This window comes from Balaenoptera physalus (assembly GCF_965194825.1).
Source record: "Balaenoptera physalus genome assembly, chromosome: 12".
Lineage (NCBI taxonomy): Eukaryota > Metazoa > Chordata > Mammalia > Artiodactyla > Balaenopteridae > Balaenoptera > Balaenoptera physalus.
Genome location: NC_138897.1, coordinates 97243393 through 97264528, shown reverse-complemented (window position 1 = coordinate 97264528; position 21136 = coordinate 97243393). Strand labels below are relative to the sequence as shown.

General features: G+C 49.6%; 1 pseudogene across 1 annotated transcript; it reads right to left on the bottom strand.

The window, feature by feature from the left end:
- Positions 1 to 9807: 9807 nt before the first annotated feature.
- On the bottom strand, positions 9808 to 11484 carry LOC309639633 (annotated as a pseudogene). The gene has a single exon. The product of its transcript is annotated as an uncharacterized misc_RNA (transcript).
- Positions 11485 to 21136: the final 9652 nt, after the last annotated feature.

Here is a 21136-nt window from a genome sequence, read left to right as displayed (position 1 = left end):
AGAGAACTTATTAGGGGAGAAATCCTATGGGTGCAGTGAATGTGGAAAAACCTCTCAGAAATCAATTCTCAGTGCACATCAGAGGACTCATACAGGAGAAAAACCCTGTAAGTGCAGCGAATGTGGGAAAGCCTTTTGTTGGAAGTCACAGCTCATTATGCATCAGAGAACTCATACAGATGAGAAACATATTGGTGAAGTAAATGTAAGAAACTTTCTCTCAAAAGTCAATTCAGGGCTTTCCTGGTGGCACAGTGGTTAAGAATCCGCTTGCCAATGCAGGGGACATGGGTTTGAGCCCTGGTCCAGGAAGATCCCACATGCCGTGGAGCAACTAAGTCCGTGCACCACAACTACTGAGCCTGTGCTCTAGAGCCCACGAGCCACAACTATTGAGCCCACACGTCACAACTACTGAAGTCCGCGCACCTAGAGCCCATGTTCTGCAACATGAGAAGCCACCGCAATGAGAAGCCCGTGCAATGAAGAGCAGCCCCCACTTGACGCAACTAGAGAAAGCCCGCGCATAGCAATGAAGACCCAATGCAGCCAAAAATAAATAAATAAATAATTTTTTTAAAAAGTCAATTCACAGGAATTCCCAGAAAATTCGTACAAGAGAGAAACTCTATAAATGGAATAATCTCATGGTACACCGTGTATGTATGGCATGTGGAGGGGCATCCAAAGAATGCTGTTTTTTATATACACAAAAAAATATCAGTAAATGTACACAGGAACCCTATCAATTCAGTGAACCCTATGAAAGTTCTCAGCAAGAAGTCGTACCATTTCTCTAAGTTTGTGCAGGTAAGGAACAATATGAATGAAATGAATGTCAGAAGTCATTTTTTAACATGCTAACATCCACAAAGAGGAATCCCATAATGCAAATGAATATAGAATACAATCCTTTGAAACTCATAATTTATTAAGAATTAGGATTTTAATGAGAGAAAATATAAAACGAATGAATTGCAGGTATTGGAAGCTCATACTTTGGAGAAACCAAGCCAGAAAAAAAAAAATACAAGGAAAAGAAGATTTTATGAATGTTTCAAATGGGATAAAGCCTCAGCAGAAAAGTTTACTTCACTATAATTTTGGTTCACTTGGAAAAAATAATTTCCTTTACAAATTACTTTGAAGTTGTAAAGATGTTCCAAACTTTTAGGAAAAGATGGAGAAAATGTTTAAATGTCAATGATATGCATGGTCATAATAGAACATAAAGATTTTTAAAAGTGTGTAAGTAAATGTAATAACCAGGAAAACAATAAGGATTACATCATAAGACCTAGGATGTTTAGGTGTTATCTTTCTCTGTACTGTAAAATATGCTTTGTGTAGTCTGCTGCCATTATTAATTAGTTCCTTCTACATAGATTACCCAGAATAGCTTTAGTTATTGCCACTTTTTAATCAAATTATCAAATTAAAGAATTCTCGTCATTTTAATTATAGCAATGTAATGGCAATTCTAGCCAATGTGTGAAAAGAAAAAGTTGTAAGGAATTGGGGATTGGGGCTGAAACAAAAATCCTTTTGTTTGGAGATGTGATAGTCTATTTAGAAAAACCAAAATAAACTACAGGCTGTAAGGCAAGGAGATGTTTTGCACAGCTCTGAGAGCTGGCAGCTTGGCTGTGAGCACAAGCAAATCTCTACAGCGTCTCCACACTCAGATTCCAGGCCCTGCCGAGGGAAACATTCTGATTTGCCCTCAAAATATCTGAAGGCAGTTTTGCACTAAATCAACCAAAAGCTTCAACAAAGCTCAGACAGCTGAAATACATATCAGATTGACTCAGCCCCACCCTATCTCCCTGCCTGATAGCTGACATTAGAAAATATGTGCCCTTTTATGGAAGAAAATATATATTCAGAGCAAAGAAAATTATCAGCAATGTATAGGTACCTTATATAATGAAAACCATCATTTTACCCAAAAGACAATTCTAAATGTGCATGTACTTAACAAGAAAGCTTCAAAATCATGCAAAAACAGAGCTGAAATGAGAAATATACTCTACCATTTTAGTTGGACACTTCAACAGTTATATCCCAGTAACATAACTTGGAGACTAAAAATCAGCAAGGCTATAGAAGCCCTGAATAATGCCATCAATAAGCTGGACCTGGTAGACATGTCTAGAACATCCAACAGAAGAATACACATTCTTTTCAATTACATGTGAAGCATTCACCATTACAGATCATGTCCTAAGTCATTAATCCTAAAATTTTTTAAATAATTGAAACCATGCAAAATTTCTCCCATCTATAGTGCAGTTTAACAAGAAACCAATTGCAGCAAGAAAAGAAAAGTCTCCAACACTTGGAAATTAAGCAACACAATTCTAATTAATTCATGGGTCCAAGAAATTTCAAGCATAATATGGAAAATATTTGGAATTATTATTATATACGATGTGTACAAATTAAAATACAACATATATCAAAAATTTTGAGATGCAGAAAAAGCAGTGTGTAGAGAGAAATTAATAGCACGAAATGCTTACGTTAGAAAAGAATAAGGGTCTCACATCAATAATCTAAAGTCCTACCTTAAGGAACTAGGAAAAGAAGAGTAAAGCCCAATGTAAATAGGAATGAAATAGTAAGGATAAGACCAGAAACCAGTGAAACAAAAACAGTGGAAGGGATAAGCAACACAAAACACAGATTTGACAACTTTGATGGACTAAATTCTTGAAAGACACAAACTACCAAAGCTTACTCAAGAAAGGGTAACCTATTACATTTCTTAAAGAACTTAAATTCAGTTAAAAATCTCCCAACAAAGAAAAACCCAGGCTCAGATAATTTCACTGATGATTTCTAGCAAATATTTAAGAAAGAAGTAATACCAATTCTATACAAACTCTTCCAGAAAATAGATGACAAATTCTTAACTCATGAAGTCAGTATTACCCTGATTTAAAAAAAAAACAAAAAGGATTACAAAGTGTTTTAAAAACTACAAATGTTCCTCATGAACATAGATGTAAAAGTCCTCAAAACTAGTTAATTTAATCCAGCAATATATAAAAGGGCAATACATGAAGGCAAATTGGAGTTTATCTTGGGAAGACAAAGCTGAGGCTGATTCGATATTCAAAATCCAATCACTAATTCATACCTGACCAACTAAAAAATAAAAATCATACGGTCACATCAACAGGCATAGTAAAAGCATTTGTTCAAATTCCATAACATTCATGATAAAAAACCTCAGCAAACTAGGAATAGGAAGTAGCTTCCTCAAACTAATAAAGCACATCTGAAAAATGTCTACAGTTAATGTTGTAATGGTCAAAGAGTGAATAGATTCCCCTAAGATTGAGAACAAGTGAAATATATCCACTCTCACTACTCTCTTTCAACATTGTACTGGAAGATTTAGCTGACTGCATAAGGCAAGAAAAAGAAATTAAAAAGATACAGATTGGTGGGAATTCCGTGGCAGTCCAGTGGTTAGGACTCTGTGCTGTCACTGCTGAGGGCAAGGGTTCAGTCCCTGGTCGGGGAACTAAGATCCCGCAAGCCACGTGGCGTGGCCAAAAAAAAAAAAAGGATACAGGTTGGAAAGGAAGAATGACAACTTTATTCAGAGACAGCACGACTGCCTTCACTGAAACTCCTTTTAAAATTTCACCCAAAAAAAAGGCACCTTGGGGAGGGCGGGTGGAGGAAAAGTTGGGAGATTGGGGTTGACATATATAAAATAGGTAACTAATAAGGACCTACTGTATAGCACAGGGAACTCTTCTCAATACTGTGTAATGGCCTATATGGCAAAAGACTCTAAAAAAGAGTGGATATATGTATAACTGATTCACTTTGCTGTATGGCAGAAACTAACACAACACTGTAAATCAACTGTGCTCCAATAAAAAGAATTTTTAAAGCCACTGTAACAAATCAATTTAGCAAGATAGCAAAATACAATTTTTAATTAATAGTGTTACTTTTTTAAAAATATTTATTTATTTGGCTGCACTAGGTCTTAGTTGCAGCATGCAGGATCTAGTTCCCTGACCAGGGATCAAACCTGGGCCCCCTGCATTGGGAGCGTGGAATCTTAACCACTGGACCACTAGGGAAGTCCCAACTATTACCTCTTTAATTCAACACTGAATATTGGTGGTCCTAACCAGTGCAATAAGTTTTTTTAAAACTGTGAAGATTAGAAAGAATGAAAGAAAACTTGTCATTCCTACACAATATGTTTATGTACCTAGAAAACCCAAAAGAATCTACAGAAGCTGTAAGAATTATGTGAATTTAGCAGAGTTGCTAGATATTGATAGAATGTCAATATACAAAAGTCATTGGTATTTCCATATATTACAAAACAATTAGATAATGGAACGAAAAGTACCATTGACAATAGCATCAAAAATATCAGAAATAAGGCTAAGGAAAAGCCTCTATACAGAAAACTACAAAATACTGCTTGAAATTAAATAAATGAGATTTATTTTATATTTGAGAATTGGGAGACTCAATATTGTTCTCAAGCGTTTCCCAAGTTGTTGTATAAATTCAGTGCCATCTCAGAGTCCTAGTAGATGCATCTTTGTCAAAATTAACCAGCTGATTCTGAAATTCATGTAAAAATGCAAAGGGTGAAGCATACCAAAGACAAAGAGGAGGAAAATTGAAGGATACACACTGAATATCAACTTATCCCATGATTAAAATAGTATGGTTTTGTGTAAAGTTGGACAAACAGATCAATGGAACAACAGATCAGAGAGCCCAGAAGCAGACCCACACATGTACCATCATCTGATTTAAGACAAAAAGTGCCACTGTAGTGCAATAGTGAAGACTCTTCAATAAATCAGGTAAATTGGATGTCCTATTGAAGGGGGGGGGGGGGGAGTTGACACACCCATACCTCGTACCATAAGTTAAAATTATTTCCAGATTAATTGTACACCTACATGTAAAGGGGGAAAAAACTGACCTTCTAGAAGGTTACATGGGGGAAATTTTGTAGCATTTGAGAAGGCAGATCAAGTGCAAAAACAGGCAAAGCTAACATTTGGTGACTTAAGTCCAGGGTGGTCACCGTGGGGGGTAGTGACTGGAAACCAGCACGAGAGCCTTGAAGCGTGCTGGAAATGGTGAGGACACAGTATCTGCACGTATGGAAAAATCAGAGGTAAACCCTGAAGATCTGTGCACTTTATGTAACTTACAAGGATAGAAAATCAAAATCATCAAGAACTTTCACAATGTGCTTTCATTTTCTTGGACTTGTATGTCTGTGCAAGTTTTCACATGTAATATTATGTTAATTTAAAATGCTTTTGGTTAAATATCTATTTAGGTTTTTTTCAATGACAAAAATAGATAAATAGATTGATTTTTTTCCTGCTCTGCACAGAGCAGGCAATCAACAGGTCCTGAGAGGATGGATTCCTCAAACGCAGGGACACTCACTCATCTGTGATGTCAGTGTCCAGCCTGGGCCTGGAGTGTAACAAGCACGGTTACTGAGTAACGAGAATGTAGTGCGCAGCGAGGCTTCCCTCCTTCTCTCCCACCCTCCGAGTCAGTGTGCTGCTGGGTGACGTGAAAACCAACACTTGGGGGCCAGATGGGAGTGGGCTAACCTCAAACCCACCCCCTACCAGTTCTGTGAGTAGACCAATGACTTAACCTCTCTGATGGGCATCTTGTCACATGGGAATGATGGCAAAATACCCACCTCACAGAGTCCCGTATGCTCAGTAAATAGACCTTGGGCTCCGAGTCCCTGTCCCCACCCTGCACCTGACCTACCACCAGAGGGAAAGAAGGTTTGTAGCAGGTGAAGTGGGCCTTGTTTGGGCACAGCACCACTGCCCAGCCACCTTTGACCCTGAAGCAGAAGGAAAAATCGGTAATACTCATCTCATCTTTAAAATTTTTTTTTTAAATATTTTGATCATCATGGATTCGCTAGCAAAAAAAAGAAAAAAAAAAAAAGCATTCCTAGTGCCTCTGGGTCAGTATGTTGGGAGGGTTTTCCTGTTCCCTACCCCACCTGCACCTGCCATCTTCCAAGAAAGGAAGGACAGCTGAGTCACTCTTTCAAGCTCTTGTTTACGTTCCCTCTGTCCTTCTCAGCATTCTACCCAGGACGTCAAACATCCCCTCTCTTTTTCTGTCAGGCATTGGTTTCCCAAGGGTGTTCCCCAGACGGCCTGCTCCCCGTAGTTCTGTGAACCCAACGAACGGCCCAAAGGACTGGTCTCCAATGGCTACAAGCACCCCAATATACAGACAGATTAGACAAATCTGACAAATCTGCCAGGGGGTACTTACCCTGGGGCTTCGAGAAGGCTTCATGGGGCAGTGCAGGTGGGCGAGGAACTCCCTCAGGGGGACCTCTGGGAATGAAGGTAATTCCCTGGAGGGAAGAGGGGTTCAGGGTGAAGTAGAGGTTCTTAGGAGGCTGTATCTAGATGGGCTTGCAGCCTTCCGTGGATCAGGGATTTTAAAAAATGTGTTCAGCTACTCATTATGGGGGAAAGTACATGAATGGCCAGGACATTTCTGAAAAGGACAAGTCCTAAGGCGGAAGTTCCCTTACCAGATTTTGAATGTGTTAAAAGTGAACAACACCGGTAAGAAACAAAATGGTAAAGAAGATAGTGCGTGTAGAGTACTGACTCATTTAATGATCTCAAACCAAAGAGGAAAGAGGGCCTGTTATTATTACAAATCATAAATTTTACCAAGAAGAGAGAAGGTACAGGATCAGTACCTTGTCCAAAGTCACACAGCTATTAAGCAATTGAACTGGGAGTCCGCCCCAGGTAGCCTGGGTCCAGAAGAGAATAGAAAATAAGGAAATAGCAAGTAAGTATGCCTTAGGTTGCGTTATGTGGTAATGATTGCGTTTCAGACTAGTGAGCATGGAAGAGAGAGGCAGCCTCTATTTACAGTGGGTGTTGGATAATTACCTTTTGGCCTACCTTTTGTTGCAAGATCAGACCTCTATTAAAAATGAAGCTTACGAAGAGTTTGCCCTGATTTAGAATACTTGAAAGTATTATGTGCTTCAGTTAAGAATGTATGCTTTTGAGTCTGACAGTTAAAGGAGGCCACTTACTGGTTGGAAGTGTTTTAAATGCACTGGGACCTATTTCCTTTTTAGTAACAAGGGAACATAACTCGCTCAGAGGGGGCTTGGGAGGCTCAACTAAGACAATGTTTGTAAACAATAACTTCTCACCTGGCAGCCAAAAAAAGTAACTGATTTTATAACAATGAATTAGAATCATAAAATTTGTTGAATTACATTTAAATTTAATAACGTAGGTACCTGGACATTTTGGTTTCCACTGAGGTTTTAACTTCACTGATGCTTCACGGGTGGAGCGCAACCAGGAATATCCTCACTGAGCACCAGCCGGTCCTGGAGAAAGGGCCTGTGATCGCGTTCCCACGACAGGAGGGTTTCCTGCAGCAAATCTCCAATTTCCTCTCTGTTCACCCACGTCCGCCTTAGTATATTTGGACGGTGGGGATTGCTTCCCCCAACCCTGCTGTCTATGTTTTTTCTCTCACTTCTTGAAAAGCACCTTAAAATGAGAAAAACAGATTATCTTTTCATAAAAATTAGAAAACATGGATAAGCAAAAGGAGAAAATTTAAAAGCCAAATAAAAGTAATAAAACAATAATTTTGTCACCCGGTGGCAACCAGGGTTTAACAATGTGGCATACATCATTTTCTGTCTGTACTTTTCAAATGGGCTCGTCTCACTCACACTGCTTTGTAACAGCGGTTTTTATTGTACAATGTATCACTAGTCGGGTCAGGAAGCATTCTTTCTCCGCGCAACTACTAATTACCCTCCAGGAGCCCATCCTGTTTGTGAAGTGTGATGTATTTAGCAATAGTCCACCAGGCGCTTGGGTCGTCTCCAGATTTTCAAGTGAACAAACGCTGAAATGTTTCTCTTTCTGCCGAAGTCTTTTGCGTAAGTTTAGGCATGAGCTTTGATGTCAGAGAATTTTTGCCCTGACCACCCTTTAAAAAGCAACTCGAAACCCTCCTAGTCTCCTCTCTTAGAGTGCCTTCCAGCTCGCTGTGTGTGCAACATCTCCCCAAACTAAACTGCACAGGGGAGAGGCCAGACCGTGTCCGAGCCAGGACGGCGGCACTTCAGAGGCTTCCCCTGCGTGGCTGACCAGGGTCACCGAGAACTCGGGCCCCCAGGCCCCCACCGTCGCGAAGGCCTCTCCGCTGCGCGCAGCTGCGCCCCAGGGTCACGCGGGGGTGGGATCGCCGGGGGCCTCCGGCTGGGGGTGCGGAGGCACGGGCGGGGCGGGGATGTCTGCCCCCCCGGGCTGCGACCCCAGCCGGGCTTTGTCTCCGCAGAGCTCCAGGGCGGTGGTGTGGGGTTAAGCCAGGGTCACAGCTTCCTCCTGCTGCAGAGGCGGGGGTCGTGGCGCCCTCTCCTCCACCCCAGCCCAGCGCCCCCAGGACCCCGGCTCCGCTCCTTCTGGGACCTGAAGACGCGCAGAAGCAGGCTGGGTGGCGCCTTCAACGCCCCCCCTCGCCCCCCAACCTGTCGGCTCCCGTGCAGCCCCCCGAATGCCACGGACCCCCGAGAACCTCTCGGCTCCCCGAGAACCACCGGAACGCCCCAAACCCAGGCGGGCGAACCCGCAGGCCCCCCGGACTTACGGGGCGCAGGGCACGGGCGGGGGTCGTCGGGCGGGGCCCTCGCAGGGATTGGCGGAGGCCTCGATACACTGTAGCGACCGCGCCTTCCCGCCGCCTCCCCGGACGTGCGGGCGGAGCACGTGCGCGCCGAGCATGGAAGCAGCCCCGGGCGCCTGGCGCGGGTAGTTGGGGCGTGCGGATGAAGGTGAGTGAACGATGGGGGCGTCCGGGCGACGGTGACTGAGTCCGGCGTCCGGGGCGGGCCGCCGGGGAGGCCTCTCGGGCCCCGCCGGGAGAAGGGCGCCGGGAGAGGTCCGGCGGCGCAGGGCCACGGCCAGACGGAGGTGTCCGGGCAGGACGCAGAGCAGAGCCGCCTGCCCCCCGCCCCCTCTGTGCCCGCCGGGCCGCGTCCCCTCAGTGTTCGGGGTGCCCCCCGAGCCCACTCCTTCCCGAACTCCAGGACCCTCTCTATGAGCTCGGCCCTTAGCCACCTTCCCGCCCTTCCTGGAGCCGGGTGGGGTGGGCTGTCGGCGCTGGGGGACACCCGGGTCTCTCGAAGGGTGCGGGGTCGCGGGCCTCCTGCCAGTCGCGACGGGAAGAAACGTGGGGCCCCGAGGCAGGAGCTCGTGACAAGGCGCTGAGGCCCGGAAGCGGCGGCGAGAGCGCGTCCCCTGGCGGGCGCCCTGGAGGCCCTGTCGGGAGGAAAGAGCTGGAAGCAGGCCAGACCCTCCGCCGGGAGCGCGGCACTTCTCCGCAGGTTCCCTCAACCCGTGCGGACAGCGGTTTGGCAGCACCGACTAAAAACGCGTCCTTTACGCTCGCTTCCAGGAGCCTGTTCCACAGAAGTGAGGTAGTTGTGAACAGAGGTCTGCACATACTGTTTGAAAAAGCGATCGCCAGCTGCGTCAGCGGCCACGGCTGGGAAGCTGCCGCTGCACGTTACGCCGCGCCTCGCTCGGGTGCTTTGCAGGACCCGGCGCAGACCGGGAGTCATGCCTGCGGTGCGGGCCCGATTGAGTATCGCCACAAGCAAACTCTCTCTGCTGTTAAAACTTGGTGTCTCTTTGCATAGTTAGACGGTAATTTTTTAGAACAATGCAAAGCCTTCGGTCCAGTTTGCTGTGGCTCACCTGTTTGCGTCGGGGTGGGAGGGCGGCAGAGCGGGCTTTTGGGGTGCAACGGGCCACACGGAAGCCAGCCTGGCCAGGCCCCCGCCCTCGGGCCTTTGCAGGTTACCTCAGCACTCAGCCTGTGCCCTCACCGGGCAGAGCGGGAAGCTTGGTGCCTGTCCCACCCGCCACCTGCTGCGCACGGAGGGGCGTCGCTCCGGGACTTTGCTTCGCACGTGTGAGATCCCCGAGCCAGTAAACCACGTAGGTCTCTGCGGTGGTCGCTGACTCCAGGCTTGCTCTTTGGTCTTGAGGCTGGGCAGGCCCAGGGCTTGCAGGCCTTCAGAGTGCAGCCCAGCGGTTTGTTTACAAAGCCTTTGCTTTTCCATCTCCCTGTGAATTGCCTTCCTCCCCTTTGAGGTCGCGAATCACCCTCCCCCACAGGCTCTCTGGTCTTTAGCCGAGGATGGTATTTAGGGTGAGGGCCTGGGCCTGGGCCACCGCTGCAGGAGATCAGGAGGGATGTGTTTGCGCATCATGTGTTGCGTCAGGTGTGGTTCCAGCGTGTAGGCCCGGCTGCAGACGGCGCAGGTGTACACCTTGCTTCACGGTGTGCGTGGACAGGGGCGTCTCCAGCGAGGTTGTGTCGCAGCGTGCCCGGTGACAGCTGTGGCCCTGGCAGGGTTTACCTTTGTTGCGCCATGGCCTGTGGGACTGCGGGTTCGAGCTGTGTGGAGGTGTTCTCACAGCCTGGCTGTGCACACCTGCATGTCCCGGTGTGGATGCGGGCGTGCGGCTGGAGTGAGAGAGCTGCCGGAAAGACTTCTCACAGAGGTTACATCTCTGGGCTTGGCCCCTGAGTGGATACGCGTGTGCTGGGTCAGGTAGCAGCTGCTGGCGAAGGGCTGCAACAGCGTGGGCACTTGTGGGGCTTGGTCTCAAAGTGTGTGACCTGGAGTGCATCCGCATCTCCGCCTTCGAGTAGAAGGTCAGGGAGCATGTCCGGCTCTCTCTGATGGTCGTCATCATCGTTAGGGGAGAGGACAGAGGGAGCCCTGATTCCAGCATCCGCTTCTTTTCTCGGCCCCAGGGGTTCTTAGCGGCCACGGTGCCACCTCCATCCCCACCGCCACCTCCTTCCTCTGTGAGGGTCAATGCTGTCTTCTCAGAGAGGTCAGGGACCACCCGCAGGGCTTGTGAGCGGGGGAAGAGCTGAGACACTCATGGGAGCTGAAGCTGGGGAGGCCTGAGCTGACGAGGCCCTTGTCGCAGGGATCCTGAGAGGGACGTGATGACCAAACCGGGACCCCTTGATTGACCCCCTTCCCTCCTCCACCTCTGAGAACAGGAGACTCCAGCAGTCCGCAGTCCTGTCCATGGCATGGGTACCACCGTGATATTCTGGGTAACGGACACCTGGCTCTGTGGGGTCAGAGGCTCTGACTTGGACTCTGTCCACGCTGATGCCCGAGGGCAGGCGCGCAGAGGCAGCACAGCCAGCGAGGTGGGGCAGGGCGCAGCCCTTCTCCGGCAACAGCCGACCGCGCCCTTGTTGATGCACATCTGTTCTCACCCTGCCCTGAGGCCCAGGCCCCCCAGGCTTCGCAGCGGCCGCAGCCACCACACTTCCGGTCCCCGGGGGCAGCCCCCCAGCCCTCCCCCCAGTGTTCCTTTGACCTGACCCCCTAAAGACGGCGGAGCATCACGAGGACCTCTGTCTCACTGTCACCAGCAGCACCATGCAGCTGGAGCACCTGGCCAGCTCGTGGAGACCTGTGCTGCGGTCCGCCAGATAGAGGGGAAAGAAGTTCTGGTCCCATCTTTCTGCAGCTCCTCTCGGTGGGAAAAGTCCTCTTCTTCCTTGACAGGCCACGGCTCCATCTCCTTGGGCCTCAGGCACGGCCCTCCTCCACAGGATACCATCCTTATTCTCAGCCACTCTCAGAAGGAACGTCAGCCCTCCTGAATGTCAGTGGAGTACTGAGCTGGTAGCGAAATCCAGCAGCCTCCCCACCCAAGCATAGCTTTTAACACTGGGGGTTGGTGCTCAGGGAAGGGGTTTGCTGTGACCTCATGGAGAGTTTTCCAGCGTGGGCACTTTCTCTCTCCTCACCCTTGTAATCCTCCAAGCTCGGGCTGATGGAGGACTAGAGGCCAGTCCTCCCAGACGTCAGAGAGGAGGGAGCCCTAAATGCAACCAGTCTCCTGTTCTATTCTTGCTGTGCCCCTGTCCCTGGGAGCCGCTTTCTTCCCCTCATGATCTCGATTCACTTCCTACCTAATGCTGGAAGGAGATGGGGGCGGTCAGACCTCCTTTACTGTTAAAGGGGCAAGGGCTGAGATGTGGTCCCCAAGGGCTGGAGATCCCCAGATTGGTCGAGGGTGGCTTAGAAGTGGGGGTTAGGGTTCTCCTTGGAGCCTCTCCCCTTCTCTGCCAGCTGAGGCCCTGTGCTCAGTCTCCCCATCCCCAGCCTAAGGAGCTGTGGGTTCTTTGTGAAACCCCACAACTGGGGGCGCTGCAGAGAAGGGAGGGTTCGGGGCAAGTGGCAAGGACTGGACTTACCTCCTTAGGTGCCACAGTCAGTTGCTGGACAAGGATTTATATATAAATATATATATATATAAATATATACATACCCACTCGTCACGGCCATCTTTGTTGTAACCATTTCTGTGTTTATAAATACATTATTTCTGGAAAAAAAAAAAAAGGTGACGGTTTCCAGCATTTTGGAGAGTTACTCAGTTTTCTTGGGTCGCTCCCAAGCATACGTTTTATTAAACTTCTGTGTGACTTTCTCCTGTAATCTGTCTCATGTCAGTTTAAATCTTAGACCAGTCAGAAGAACCTAGAAGCGTAGAGGGAAATTCCTCCCTCCACAACATCAGCAAAGCTTTCAAATTCTCCTCCTTAGCTCTCCGAGGTCTTATCTGCAAAAGTTCTTCTCCCACTACCAGAACCCCGGGTCTCCCTCTGTCTTCCCCTGCAGTCCCCCTTCATCTCTGTTCTCACAAGCAGCTCTCCGTGAAACCAAGTCCCCCTAAAACCGAGCTCCCCTGCCATGTTGATGATTAGCCTCTGTCCAAAACTTTACTCCCTTTCTTGTCCCCTCTGACCTAATCCTTTGCTCACTGAGCGCTCACCCCCCCGAGTCAGATGAGGTCTCATCATCAACATACAAAGTCGTGTTTTTTCTCCAGAGCAAGATGAGCTCACGGATGGCCAAGCCATGGATCTCCAGAGAGTGGCAAACCAGAGACATCCTGAGCCCCAAAACTACGACTAAGAAATGTCACAAGGGGACTTCGCTGGTGGTGCAGCGGTTAAGACTCCACACTCCCAGTGCAGAGGGCCCAGGTTCGATCCCTGGTCAGGGAACTAGAGCCCGCAGGCCACAACGAAGATCCCGTGTGCCGCAACTAAGATCCAGCGCAGCTAAATAAAAAATATTTAAAAATGTGTCACAAGATGATAATTAACCCCAACTTCTTTGTTCTTCCCCTTTAAAAACGGTCAAGTTGGAGTGGATCTGAGGCTTGTCACCCACTCTCTTGCTTGGTGCCATAAGCCCTTACTTTGCTGCAAACTCCCACTGCAGGAGTTGGGCTTTCTGTGCCACAGGCGCACGAGCCCATTGCTGGGTTACATCAACTCACAAACTCCACTCAACAAAACAAAGCCCTCTGTGGCTGGCCTTCCTCATGCCCTTGTTTAAAGACAGCTGCTCTGGGATTATCAGCGTTGGGGGGGGTGGGGGCGTGTGCACCAAGAGAAGGTTCTCGCCCTTCTGTCCCCAAACAATTGATCAACGATTTCACCGGGCAGATCCTTTGTGGGCAGAGTGAGCGAAGTGGGGTAAAGGTGCTAAGTGTCAGGGAGAGACTCTGCTTAAAAGAAAGCAAAGCACGACATCTGCCAAAGGGAAAAAGGGAACTGCCCGATCTGTCCTCTTGCTCTCTCTGGCCTAACAGATGCGCTCCATGCCCTCGGATTATGACATGAGAAAAGCGTGCCATCTCCTAGTCAAAAGCCACTGACCCAGAAGTGTTGTTGAACCCAAGTTCATGTGCCTGACACACAATGAGGCCAAACAAACGGAAACATCAGCGTTTGGAGCAGAGAGAGTTTTATTAATCTGTAAGCAGCTTTTGGCAGGAAAGAGCTCTCTGCAGGAGGCCCCGTTTGTCCTACCACTTCAGCAAAGCTATATTTTAACTAACCCAAGCACATCTTCCAAATGTTTTGATCACATAATACTTTGCCTAACCTGTTGGTTCTTTCCTTAGATTAAAGAAATATAAAGAATAAGTAATTAACAGATGATTGGACCTTTTCCCCAGCTTGGCCTTCAGTAACCTCATGAGCAAACTGTGTGAGCAGGATAGCATCTAAAGAGAGGTCACAAGGAGTCCACAAGCCTGCACACAGTGGGGCGTGGGATGACTTGGACCCCCTACCTCAGTGATTAACTGAGATTGCTTCACCTTTTTCGTGGCTAAGCAGACTCTTTGGAGTTGGTGTTGGGACATGAGTTTGCCTTCTCCCCAGACTGCTGGCTTTCTTATTAAAGCAATTTTTCTGTTCCTGCCAGCACTTGCCTCTGGAATATTGACAAGCGGCTGGACCTGAGCTGTGCACCAGTCCAGAAGGTGGGGGATGCAGGTTTGTCTCAGGTCCATCTTGCTGGCTGGCCAGGGTGCAAGGTCTTTAAAGGCAAAAAGGGTAAATGAGAGGGGGTCTTGGTGATTTCAGCTTCCTGATGAGACCTCAGTTGCAGACTTCCCAGCACCATCCTGTGACTCGATGTGTCATTGGTGACTGTGATTGATCTTCATGTCCCTGAAAAGCAAACTAGAAAATCATGGTCTTGTCATCCTTTAACCTGTTTCTAGGAGAGAGCAAAGGCCACAGTTGAGGCATTTTATTATTTACTTAGAGCCTATGTGATGGGTTAAGAATTTTAATTCCTGGTTGGCCCCTGGTGTTTCCTCTGACACCATCTGGGCCTGCTTTTCCTTCGTTTCTGCATTCCCTATCTTCCCTAGTTAGTAAGTGCATGTGTCCGCTCTTTGGAACTCAGGAAAGGCCTAGGAGACTAAAGCCTTTCTCTGCAAACAAGAAATGGGGGACATGGAGAGTCTTTTGAACCCAGGAGGGCCCTGCAGGGTCCTGACCGGTTCCCCCCCGCCCCTTTTCTCTGATACTCCTCAATCCTGAGGGGAACAGGGGTGGGACAAGAAAAGGGATACACTTTTGTAAAGAAAGGTTAATCATAAACTCAGCAGGGGAACTCGGTATCAGAAGCTTGATATAAATACATCACCTTCCTACCATGAGTCCAGTACCGAGCTAGGGAGAGGAGGGTACAGCAGAATATTCTCTCCTCCTGAAAACTGTCAACTTTCTGGAGACTCCCAGACATGGGATTTCTAGAGAACAGATACTACAGGAAGGAAGCAGACCAGCAACATGTGACTTGAAGATCAGAGCTACAGAAACTCAGAGAGGGGAGTGGTCAGGATTGGCTGGAGCTGTCGGGAAAGGTTCCAAAACGCAGTGGGAACCTGACAAACTACCTCAGCCAGGTGACCAAGGTTAACAGTAACAGTGGTAAGTATCTCGAGAGCCTACTGCCTTGATATAAAGTGATGAGAAAGCCCTTGACCTCTGTGATCTGCTTCCACAAAACCCATAACCCCCCTCTAACCATGAGAAAAACACCAAGTAAATCCCAATGCGGGACAGCCTACAGAGTACCTGCCCGGTCCTCCACCACCCTGCCATGGTCATCGAAACAAAGAGGGTCTCAGAACCTGTCCAAGCCCAGAAGAGCCTAAACAGACATGATGATCACATGTCATGTGGTGCCCTGGATGGGATCCTGGAACAGAAAAAGGTAGAAGGAAGGGAACTTGAATAGCATAAAATATGGATTGCAGTTAATAATAATGTTTCAATAGTGCTCATTAATTGTGACAATTCTATAGAAAACTAGAAAGAGAGGGAAAATTAAAGTCAAATAAAAGAAATCTTTTGCTTCAGATTGGAAACCTAGAAGAAATTGGTGATTCCTAGTAAAAATACACATTAACAAAATGGACCCAAAAATAAGGACAATGTAAACAGACCAATTAGCATAGAAAAGCTGGGAATGGTGCTTAGAAATCTCCCACTAGAAAAGACCCCGGACCATTTGGGTTCACAGTTAACAGCTGAGTGTTAAGTGACCTTTAACAAATTCTGATTTTAATAACAAAGCTTGATATGCTTACATGTTTCATTTAGTGTAGGATGTCACTGTTTACAAAACAGACATATTTTATGTAGTATTACAAATATGCTGCCTATTAAACTGTGACTTTCTCAACAAAAGGAAAAAGTTGTTGATGAGCTCACTTCCATTAAAGCCAGAAAGGAAAAATTTTAATATATTCTCGTTTTGGTGTAAAAACTGGATTTAAACTTAATGTTGTGAGTTTTAACACACCTCCTTTTCAACGTGTCGATTAACTTGTTCAACGGCATCAACACTGTAACAAGAAAGGGCCATCAGAACACTCATGAGAGCAAGAACGCAGGGGCGGCTGGCCCTCGGGTGGCTGGCGGGGCCGGTCCCCGGTGCACGTGCGGCCCTTCGGAAGTACCACTATGACCCACTTCTGTACGAAGAACGCTGTGTGCCCTGAGTGACAGCGCCTTAATGCGGGGATGCTTTCGTAAAATACAGTTGACCCTTGAACAACTCGGGTTTGAACCGCTCGGATCTACTCACGTGTGGATTCTTTTCCATAGAAAATGCTGCAGACTGGATCCACCAATGCGAAACCAGGGTGACGGAGGGCGACCATCAGTCAAACTCCATTCTGACGGCAGAGGGTCAGCGCCCCAGCCCCACTGGCTCAAGGGTCGACTGGAGCCCTGATGACATTCTAGTGAGAAGATAAAGAGAAACCCTGGGCCAAAGCCCCGAGGATGAGATTCCGTGCCCACGTCCAAGGCCAACGCCTGCGCTCTGCCCTCCCGGCCGCTGTCCCCCGAGTCCCAGCTGGGGACAGCACGGGCTCCACAGGCCACCAGAGGGTGGCATCTTGCTCAGGGAAAGGACACTGCGGTGTTGTCGGGACCACGAGTGAGGGCAGGCATGGCTCACCCACGACACAGCCTTGGAGTGGCGTGGCACTCGGGCGCCACCAGCACCAAGTGCGTGACCCAGATGAACACGGTCCGGCCACACAGAAGGGCTCCCAGCTGTGTAATCCCGCGGGGGCCCAGTTCCACGAGAAGCCGCACGAACCCCGCGGATGCTGTTACAGACACACAGGCCCGGGCTCCCCAGGGGTCGGCCCCAGAAGCGGATCCACGCTACTGCTTCTGTACTGGGTTAGAGCTGAGGGTGCCTGCGCCTCACTCCGTCCACACGCTCCACTCTCTGGATACTGAAGACACGGTCCGGGCCCCGCTGGCCCCGCCAACATGGATATGGCTCTGCACCCAGAGAGCCAGGCCTCCATCTAACTACCTTCAATACTTTAGCACCTCCAACCCCAGGACAGGCTGGCCCCAGCCCTCACTGGGCGGAGGAGCCCAGCGCCAGACCCAAGTCCTACAGCCAGGAGGGATAGGGTCTCCTGCCTGGGGCCCCCAGTAAGCGTGATGGGGTTGCCCCAGGGAGGGACCAAGGCGCCTCAGGCCAGCAAGGGGTGGAGATCACTGCCAGAAACAGGGACACTGCTACAGGTTGAATTGTGCTCCCAGAAATCCACCTGTGGAAGTCCCAACCCCCAGTACCTGTGAATGTGACATGACATGGATATGGGGTCTTTGCAGATGATCAAGTCAAGAGGAAATCATTCGGGTTGGCCGGAACCCACTATGATCGTGTTGGTATAAAAAGGGGGAATTTGGACAGACAACACACACACACACACACACACACACACACACACACACACACACACACACACGGAAAATGCCTTGTGAGGACTGCAGCTATGCTGTCCCAAGACAAGAGCTGCCAGAAGCTGGAGGGAGCCCTGAATCAGATCCTCCCCCCGGTGCCCTCAAGGCCTTGCCAACACCTAGATGCCACACTTCCAGTCTCCAGGACCACGAGATGACAGATTTCTGTTGTTCTGAGCCACCTGGTTTGTGGCACCTCGTTGTTTTGTTTTACGGCTGCACCGCGCGGCTTGTGGGATCTTAGTTCCCCGACCAGGGATGGAACACGCACCCTCAGCAGTGAGAGTGTGGAGTCCTATAAGCACTGGACCGCCAGGGATTCCCTTGTGGTACTTTGTTACAGCAGCCCTAAGGAACAGATACAGGCACCCTCTGCTCTGTCCCCTTCCCCCCAGACCACGGTGGGTGAGGGTAGAGGCAGGGCCCTTCACAGACAGACCAAGGCCACTGCTGGGTGGTCACTCTGGCCCTGTCTGTCTGGGAGCTCTGGACAAAGCTCTCAGCCTCCAGGGGCCATGGGAGGATGAGGACAAGGGGGGGGGGGCTCCCTGGTGCTGGTCACAGCACCCCCCCCTTCCTGGAGCCTGGAAAGCCCAGGAATAGCCAGACCCCACCCCTCACCATCCTCTGGGCCCCTCCCCCAGCCATCAGCAGGTTGGAATGGCCGCTATCTGCGTCTTCATCTCAGTAGGGGAGACACAGAAAGAGGCACTCTTGCCTGGTCATTGCATCTCACCAATGTCCACTGGCTCAGGCTGGCCCTTTCAGGAGGGGCGAGCAGGACAGACTGTGGGCCAACACCCTCTTCTCAGAAGGGCCTGGGGTCAAGCCAGGAAGCAGGGAGGGAAGTGGTGGGCAGGAGGCCTGATTGGCAGGACCCAGAGGGCAGAGCCCCCTCCCTCCAGGTGCTCTGTGGAGGAGGGGCGAGCCCCTTGCCTCCTTCCGCAGGTTTGACACAGCATAGGTGGCCCTCCGCAGGAGGTCCGGTCTGTCAAGGGTCAGCTCCAGAGACTTTAGTCCATTTTCTCCAAAGCACACCTGATGCAGCTGGCGAATCAGGGCTCTGGGACTTTCAGGATGGAGCCCAGTGCCTGCCAAGGGTAGGAGGGAGGAAAATGCCCTAGAGGTCCTCATGAGAGGACCACGGGTCCTCACCAGGGTCCCGCCTCTGACTGTGACCAGTCCCCACCCAGGGCAACCAGGGTCTGCTGGCCACAGGAGACCAGGACAGGCCCAGAGCTCTACATGTTTCCTGGGAAGGTCGATGGGTGGCACACCCTGTAGCAGCCCAGGGCGTTATAACCCCTAACCCCTAACCCTAAAGCGCATTCACTAATTGTGCTGACATGTTGTGCAGAATTTGAATAAGGGTGAGTGAGTTTGAAGAGCGTGCTTCATGTGGGGACAGGTTGTGTGGATAAGAGTGGGTAAAATGCGTTGTGGAACTCAGTTATTTACATCAATCACCATTTGGGTGAAGGGTACATCATGAAGAGTGACTCTTGGTGACGGGGTTGTACACTGTGTGCATGTGTGGGGAACGTCAGTGACGTCTGAGATCCCAGAACTGGGGTAAAAGGGAGAGTACAGTGTTCACGAATTCTGAGAATTAGGTAAGCACATTAGGGAAACTAATGAATTAGTTAATAGAAAATTTGATGAGAAACAGGATATTTACATAGCTTCAAAGCACCACCCCCTAAAATACTTACACAAAGAGAAAAAGAGGAACTTTACAGTGGAGAAGCTTGGTCGGCAACACCCTAACCAGGTGATGGAGATGAACACCATCAGCGATGGGGTGAGGTGAGCAAGACCACGTGCCGCCCTGAAGACGCAGTAAGGACCAAGCGTCACTTCTGGGATAGTCCTTCCAAATGCAAACCCCAAATCACAAGGAAACGTCAAACATGGCCACTTTGGGGGACATTCTGCAGAGTAACTGGCTTGCAATCCTCAAGTCGAGGTCATGGAAGGCCAGGAAAACCCAGGGACTGTCCCAGGCTGAAGGGCACTGAAAGCCCTGTTGAGTAAAGGCAGCCAGTGCTATGGGGCGGATTTGGATTCTCTCACATCCAGGGCATTACTGGGACAACTACCTGAACTCTCATGGTGTCTGGCAATTAGGAGGCGGTAAAGCACCAGGACTGATTCCCTGATTTCCATGGAGGTGCTGTGCATGTGTAGAATTCCTTATCTGAAGGAAACACATAAAAGTATTAGGGGAATATGATGGGGCAGCAGGTCAGTAACTTGTTCTCAAATGGCTCAAAGGAAAAAAGATCTTTGTACCCCGTTTTCAACTTTTGGCCAGTTTTCAATTGTTTCAAAATAAGGAAATGTTTTCAAACTGAAAGGCCCGAGTTTCCGGGAACCTGGAATGTGAGTGGCCGTCCAAGTGGCACGCCTGTCACTCGTGGTGCTCGGCCCTGCCTGCGGTTCTGGCGAGGAAGATGGGATGTGACGGGCTGCGGGGGGAGCACTGGTGGTCTCAGCTGAGACACCGCTCCTGGGGAGCTCCCGGCGTCCACTCAGGCGTCCCAGGCTCTCAGCTGCTCCCCACTTCACCCCATCCCCCAGCAAGTACCTGGAAGCGCCCCCTTAGTCCTCTGCCTCTCCCCACTCTCCTGTGAGCCCCGAGGGCACAAACCTGACTTTGCTCCCCGCTGTACCACTTCTGCTGACCAACAGGACGGGGAGGTGAGGGTCAAGGGCCCATTCCCGGAGGGGACAGTCCTGGGTGTCAAAGCTCAGCCCCTGGCCTGTGCGCTCGGCACACCGTTTCCACCTTGGGGGCAATTCCTCGTTCCCGGGGCAAAGTGACCAGGTGAGGGGCAGAGCGCAGAGATGCCCACGGGACGCTGCTTATAAAACGGAGCCGGTGGGAAGGATCCGAATATCCCTCACCAGGTTCTGATGCGTGGAGTAGTGCCCACGCACTGTGCAATGGGGGCCAGGCCTGGGAGGGGCAGGTGTCCGGGACAGTTAAGTGAATGGGGGAGGGGGGTGTCAGAACATTAAACTTTAATTGAACAGAACACTTGGTCGGCAAACACAACGGATCACAATGTGAGGGGAAGGCGCCGCGCCCCACCCAGCGCTCTCCTGCGGAGCACGTGCCTACGTGCGGGCCCACACCGCACTCACCACGGGGCTGGGCGGAGAAGGCCGGCCTGTCACAGCACAGGCGGGAGGGTGGTTGCAGTGCCACACCCTCCTCTCTGGAGAGGGGCCTTCCTGCCCACAGCCTGCCCAGGAGCTTGACTGCAAGCTGCTGCTGCCTGAGCAGAACAGACCCACCTCTGACTGCTGACTTCATGAATGTTTCTCAGATGCTTCTTGCAGTATAGGGAGTTGCCAACCAAACTATTCAAACATAGCAGGGGGCTCAGCA